A 7962-nucleotide genomic window follows, 5' to 3' on the forward strand; every position below is an offset into this window, starting at 1 on the left:
ACCCTTGGAGCTTGTTTCCTTCAGCATTGAGACAATTTGCAATGTTGGAAGCAAATCCGAACGGGAACATCACACCTCGGAGGTACTCACAAAATAATCTCCTTTTAGGCATCGGCAATGTGAATTCCGCGCCTCGAAATTTATAATGGTTTTCCTTGCCTTTGTTCACTTTGTCATTACGATCCAGTTGCAAGTGCCTGTTAACATTCAATGTTGCACAATCAATCCTAGCATTTGAGCTATCTTTTGTCTTGGATGGAATGTTGAGTAATGTGCCGACAATGCTGTCACATATATTTTTCTCCATGTGCATGATATCAATATTATGCCGAAGCTTCTTACCAGCCCAATACAGCAAGTCCCAAAGAGTGGCCCTGCGCTTATAAAATATTCTCGGTCTATCATTTTCCATTTCCTTCCTCTTGGTACATGCTGCTATTTCATCTCCCATCTTCCTTTTGGTAGCTGCTAGACTCAGTTCATCTCCTCTCTTCTTCCTTTTTCTACCTGCTACTACTGCTGCTGCATCTTCTGTATTCTTCTCTGCTGTGGCGGCTGGTGGTTTTCCTGGTTTAACATTTCTGACCGCTTCTAGGTGCGCCTCCAACTCGTGACTCGTAAAGTGCTGCGGTTCAGTCTTTGCACAGGCCTGATCACCAATAAATTGCAATTTTTTACTATTTTTTCAGAAACTGTGACCTATTGGAAGGAAACGGCGATGGCTGATGCCTACTTTCCCCCTCCTTTCCTGTAGACAGTGTTGGGCCTCCAAGAGCAGAGGTTTGTAGAACAGCAGCAAGTTTTCCCTTAAGTGGATACCCAAGGTTTATCGAACTCAGGGAGGAAGAGGTCAAAGATATCCCTCTCATGCAACCCTGCAACCACAAAGCAAGAAGTCTCTTGTGTCCCCAACACACCTAATAGGTGCACTAGTTCGGCGAAGAGATAGTGAAATACAGGTGGTATGAATATATATGAGCAGTAGCAACGGTGCCAGAAAATAGCTTGCTGGCGTGTAGTTGATGGTGGTAGTATTGCAGCAGTAGTAACGCAGTAAAACAGTAAACAAGCAGTAGTAACTCAGCAGTATTTAGGAACAAGGCCTAGGGATTACACTTTCACTAGTGGACACTCTCAACATTGATCACATAACATAATAGATAAATGCATACTCTACACTCTTGTTGGATGATGAACGCATTGCGTAGGATTACACGAACCCTCAATGCCGGAGTTAACAAGCTCCACAATTTGTTCATATTTAAGTAACCTTATAGTGTAAGATAGATCAACATAACCAGATAGATCACATCAATACCATCATAATGATAATTAACTCCACAATCTACAAGAGATCATGATCATAGCCTACGACAAGAACCACACGGTGCACACACTAGTCACCTTTACACACGTGCAGGAGGAATAGAACTACTTTAATAACATCACTAGAGTAGCACATAGATGAATTGTGATACAAAACTCATATGAATCTCAATCATGTAAAGCAGCTCATGAGATCATTGTATTGAAGTACATGGAGAGAGATTAACCACATAGCTACCGGTACAGCCCCGAGCCTCGATGGAGAACTACTCCCTCCTCATGGGAGCAGCAGCGGTGATGAAGATGGCGGTGGAGATGGCAGCGGTGTCGATGGAGAAGCCTTCCGGGGGCACTTCCCCGCTCCGGCAGCGTGCCGGAACAGAGACTCCTGTCCCCCAGATCTTGGCGTCGCGATGGCGGCGGCTGCGGAAGGTTTACGTGGTTTTCGCCGAACGCCCAGGGTTTTCGCGACGGAGGCTTTATATAGGCGAAGAGGCGGCGCGGGGAGGGCTACGGGGGCCCACACCATAGGGCGGCGCGGCCCCCTCCGGCCGCGCCGGGGTGTGGTGTGGGGCCCCCAGGGCTCCCCTCCGGCGGCTCTCGGGTGTTACTGGATGGTTCCGGGAAAAATAGGAACACAGGGCGTTGATTTCGTCCGATTCCGAGAATATTTCGTTACTAGGATTTCTGAAACCAAAAACAGCGAAAACAGGAAGCGGCACTTCGGCATCTTGTTAATAGGTTAGTTCCAGAAAATGCACGAATATGACATAAAGTGTGCATAAAACATGTAGATAACATCAATAATGTGGCATGGAACATAAGAAATTATCGATACGTCGGAGACGTATCAGCATCCCCAAGCTTAGTTCTGCTCGTCCCGAGCAGGTAAAACGATAACACAGATAATTTCTGGAGTGACATGCCATCATAACCTTGATCAAACTATTTGTAAAGCATATGTAATGAATGCAATGATCAAAACAATGGTAATGACATGAGTAAACAACTGAATCATAAAGCAAAGACTTTTCATGAATAGCACTTCAAGACAAGCATCAATAAGTCTTGCATAAGAGTTAACTCATAAAGCAATAATTCAAAGTAAAGGCATTGAAACAACACAAAAGAAGATTAAGTTTCAGCGGTTGCTTTCAACTCATAACATGTATATCTCATGGATATTGTCAACATAGAGTAATATAACAAGTGCAATATGCAAGTATGTAGGAATCAATGCACAGTTCACACAAGTGTTTGCTTCTTGAGGTGGAGAGAAATAGGTGAACTGACTCAATCATTGAAAAGTAGAAGAATGGTCCTCCATAGAGGAAAGCATCGATTGCTATATTTGTGCTAGAGCTTTTATTTTGAAAACATGAAACAATTTTGTCAACGGTAGTAATAAAGCATATGTATCATGTAAATTATATCTTACAAGTTGCAAGCCTCATGCATAGTATACTAATAGTGCCCGCACCTTGTCCTAATTAGCTTGGACTACCGGATCATCACAATGCACATGTTTTAACCAAGTGTCACAAAGGGGTACCTCTATGCACTTTGTACAAAGGTCTAAGGAGAAAGCTCGCATTGGATTTCTCGCTATTGATTATTCTCAACTTAGACATCCATACCGGGACAACATAGACAACAGATAATGGACTCCTCTTTTATGCATAAACATGTAACAACAATTAATAAATTTCTCATTTGAGATTGAGGATATATGTCCAAAACTGAAACTTCCACCATGGATCATGGCTTTAGTTAGCGGCCCAATGTTCTTCTCTAACAATATGCATGCTTAACCATAAGGTGGTAGATCGCTCTTACTTCAGACAAGACGAACATGCATAGCAACTCACATGAAATTCAACAAGTAGTAGTTGATGGCGTCCCCAGTAAACATGGTTATCGCACAACAAGCAACTTAATAAGAGATAAAGTGCATAATTACATATTCAATACCACAATAGTTTTTAAGCTATTTGTCCCATGAGCTATATATTGCAAAGGTGAATGATGGAATTTTAAAGGTAGCACTCAAGCAATATACTTTGGAATGGCGTAAAATACCATGTAGTAGGTAGGTATGGTGGACACAAATGGCATAGTGGTTGGCTCAAGTATTTTGGATGCATGAGAAGTATTCCCTCTCGATACAAGGTTTAGGCTAGCAAGGCTTATTTGAAACAAACACAAGGATGAACCGGTGCAGCAAAACTCACATAAAAGACATATTGAAAACATTATAAGACTCTACACCGTCTTCCTTGTTGTTCAAACTCAATACTAGAAATTATCTAGACCTTAGAGAGACCAAATATGCAAACCAAATTTTAGCATGCTCTATGTATTTCTTCATTAATGGGTGCAAAGCATATGATGCAAGAGCTTAAACATGAGCACAACAATTGCCAAGTATCACATTACCCAAAACATTTATAGCAATTACTACATGTATCATTTTCCAATTCCAACCATATAACAATTTAACGAAGGAGAAACTTCGCCATGAATACTATGAGTAGAAACCAAGGACATACTTGTCCATATGCTACAGCGGAGCGTGTCTCTCTCCCACACAAGCATGATGTAATCCAATTTATTCAAACACAAACAAAAACAAAAACAAACAGACGCTCCAAGTAAAGTACATAAGATGTGACGGAATAAAAATATAGTTTCAGGGGAGGAACCTGATAATGTTTCCGATGAAGAAGGGGATGCCTTGGGCATCCCCAAGCTTAGACGCTTGAGTCTTCTTGATATATGCAGGGGTGAACCACCGGGGCATCCCCAAGCTTAGACTTTTCACTCTTCTTGATCATAGTATATCATCCTCCTCTCTTGACCCTTGAAAACTTCCTTCACACCAAACTCGAAACAACTTATTAGAGGGTTAGTGCACAATAAAAATTAACATATTCAGAGGTGACACAATCATTCTTAACACTTCTGGACATTGCATAATGCTACTGGACATTAGTGGATCAAAGAAATTCATCCAACATAGCAAAAGAGGCAATGCGAAATAAAAGGCAGAATCTGTCAAAACAGAACAGTTCGTATTGACGAATTTTAAAATGGCACCAGACTTGCTCAAATGAAAATGCTCAAATTGAATGAAAGTTGCGTACATATCTGAGGATCATGCACGTAAATTGGCTTAATTTTCTGAGCTACCTACAGGGAGGTAGACCCAGATTCGTGACAGCAAAGAAATCTGAAACTGCACAGTAATCCAAATCTAGTACTTACTTTTCTATCAACGGCTTTACTTGGCACAACAAAACACAAAACTAAGATAAGGAGAGGTTGCTACAGTAGTAAACAACTTCCAAGACACAAATATAAAACAAAGTACTGTAGCAAAATAACACATGGGTTATCTCCCAAGAAGTTCTTTCTTTATAGCCATTAAGATGGGCTCAGCAGTTTTAATGATGCACTCATAAGAAATAGTATTTGAAGCAAAAGAGAGCATCAAGAGGCAAATTCAAAACACATTTAAGTCTAACATGCTTCCTATGCAAAGGAATCTTGTAAATAAACAAGTTCATGAAGAGCAAAGTAACAAGCATAGGAAGATAAAACAAGTGTAGCTTCAAAAATTTCAGCACATAGAGAGGTGTTTTAGTAACATGAAAATTTCTACAACCATATTTTCCTCTCTCATAATAACTTTCAGTAGCAACATTAGCAAACTCAACAATATAACTATCACATAAAGCATTCTTATCATGAGTCTCATGCATAAAATTATTACTCTCCACATAGGCATAATCAATTTTATTAGTTGTAGTGGGAGCAAATTCAACAAAGTAGCTATCATTATTATTCTCATCAAGTGTAGGAGGCATAGTATAATCACAAAAAAATTTACTCTCCATAGTAGGTGGCACCAAAAGACCACTATCATTATAATCATCATAAATAGGAGGCAAAGTATCATCAAAGAAAATTTTCTCCTCAATGCTTGGGGGACTAAAAATATCATGCTCATCAAAGCCAGCTTCCCCAAGCTTAGAATTTTCCATATCATTAGCAACAATGGTGTTCAAAGCGTTCATACTAATATCATTGCTACTAGCATGCAAATAAGATTCCATGGGTTTTTTAATTTTCGCATTAAACCATTCATGTCTTGACTCAGGAAATAGAATAAAAAGCTCACAGATGTTGTCCATTATGCCTTACTAGTGTAAACAAGAAACAAAAAGATGCAATTGCAGGATCTAAAGGAAATAGCTTCGAGCACAAACACAATGGCGCCAGAAAAGTACTTTACCTGGAACCGAAGTATGAGTGCCTTTTACCTTTCCTCCCCGGCAACGGCGCCAGAAAAGTGCTTGATGCCTACTTTCCCCCTCCTTTCCTGTAGACAGTGTTGGGCCTCCAAGAGCAGAGGTTTGTAGAACAGCAGCAAGTTTTCCCTTAAGTGGATACCCAAGGTTTATCGAACTCAGGGAGGAAGAGGTCAAAGATATCCCTCTCATGCAACCCTGCAACCACAAAGCAAGAAGTCTCTTGTGTCCCCAACACACCTAATAGGTGCACTAGTTCGGCGAAGAGATAGTGAAATACAGGTGGTATGAATATATATGAGCAGTAGCAACGGTGCCAGAAAATAGCTTGCTGGCATGTAGTTGATGGTGGTAGTATTGCAGCAGTAGTAACGCAAAGAAACAAGAAACAAGCAGTAGTAACTCAGCAGTATTTAGGAACAAGGCCTAGGGATTACACTTTCACTAGTGGACACTCTCAACATTGATCACATAACAGAATAGATAAATGCATACTCTACACTCTTGTTGGATGATGAACGCATTGCGTAGGATTACACGAACCCTCAATGCCGGAGTTAACAAGCTCCACAATTTGTTCATATTTAAGTAACCTTATAGTGTAAGATAGATCAACATAACCAGATAGATCACATCAATACCATCATAATGATAATTAACTCCACAATCTACAAGAGATCATGATCATAGCCTATGACAAGAACCACACGGTGCACACACTAGTCACCTTTACACACGTGCAGGAGGAATAGAACTACTTTAATAACATCACTAGAGTAGCACATAGATGAATTGTGATACAAAACTCATATGAATCTCAATCATGTAAAGCAGCTCATGAGATCATTGTATTGAAGTACATGGAGAGAGATTAACCACATAGCTACCGGTACAGCCCCGAGCCTCGATGGAGAACTACTCCCTCCTCATGGGAGCAGCAGCGGTGATGAAGATGGCGGTGGAGATGGCAGCGGTGTCGATGGAGAAGCCTTCCGGGGGCACTTCCCCGCTCCGGCAGCGTGCCGGAACAGAGACTCCTGTCCCCCAGATCTTGGCGTCGCGATGGCGGCGGCTCTGGAAGGTTTCTGTGGTTTTCGCCGAACGCCCCAGGGTTTTCGCGACGGAGGCTTTATATAGGCGAAGAGGCGGCGCAGGAGGGCTTCTGGGGGGCCCACACCATAGGGCGGCGCGGCCCCCCCTCTGGCCGCGCCAGGGTGTGGTGTGGGGCCCCCAGGGCTCCCCTCTGGCGGCTCTCGGGTGTTCTGGATGGTTCCGGGAAAAATAGGAACCTGGGCGTTGATTTCGTCCGATTCCGAGAATATTTCGTTACTAGGATTTCTGAAACCAAAAACAGCAGAAAACAGGAACTGGCACTTCGGCATCTTGTTAATAGGTTAGTTCCAGAAAATGCACGAATATGACATAAAGTGTGCATAAAACATGTAGATAACATCAATAATGTGGCATGGAACATAAGAAATTATCGATACGTCGGAGACGTATCAATGGCCCATATAGCATATCTTATTTATTATCCTCACTGCCAGCTGATCTGTATCACAGTGAACACATGCATTATAACCTGATGTTACTCTGCCTGACATAGTGCCCAAAGCTGGATAATCATTGGTGCAATACAGTACAGCAGCACGTAATAGAAAATTTTGTTCTTTAGGTTGACACACATCCCGTGTAGGGACACCCTCCCATAATGTTTGCAAGTCTCTAATAAGAGGCTGATGAACACATCAAAATCCTTCCCATGAGATTTGGGACCGGGGATGAGTAAGGCCATCATACAGTTCGACTGATCGGTGCATGTCCAGGGAGCCTGGTTGTAAGGTGTAACTAGTACTGGCCACATGCTATACGAGTTGCTCATGTTGCCAAATGGGTTGAATCCATCTGTAGCAAGGCCAAGTCTAAGGTTCCTTGGATCTGCAGCAAAATCTGGATGATCCAGGTCGAATTGCTTCCACTCATCGCCATCAGCAGGATGCCTCAGTAAATCAGGGTCGGGCGTGAGAATCTCTTTGTGCCATCTTGTTTCCCGAGATGTTTATTCTGAAGCAAACAACCTCTGCAATCTTTGTACAAGTGGAAAGTATCTCAGAACCTTCCAAGGAATCTTTTTCTTACCACCAGCTCCATCATGTTTCCATCTTGATTCCTTACATACTGGACATTCATCGAGGTCATTATACTCCATCCAAAACAGTGCACAGTTATTTTTGCAAAAATCAATCTTCTCATATCCAAGTCCAGTACCTTGATGTACTGCTTCACCTCATAAAAGGATTTTGGCAGTCCAGCCCCAGGGAGTGCA

This window comes from Lolium perenne, chromosome 7 (assembly GCF_019359855.2).
Source record: "Lolium perenne isolate Kyuss_39 chromosome 7, Kyuss_2.0, whole genome shotgun sequence".
NCBI classification, from domain to species: domain Eukaryota; kingdom Viridiplantae; phylum Streptophyta; class Magnoliopsida; order Poales; family Poaceae; genus Lolium; species Lolium perenne.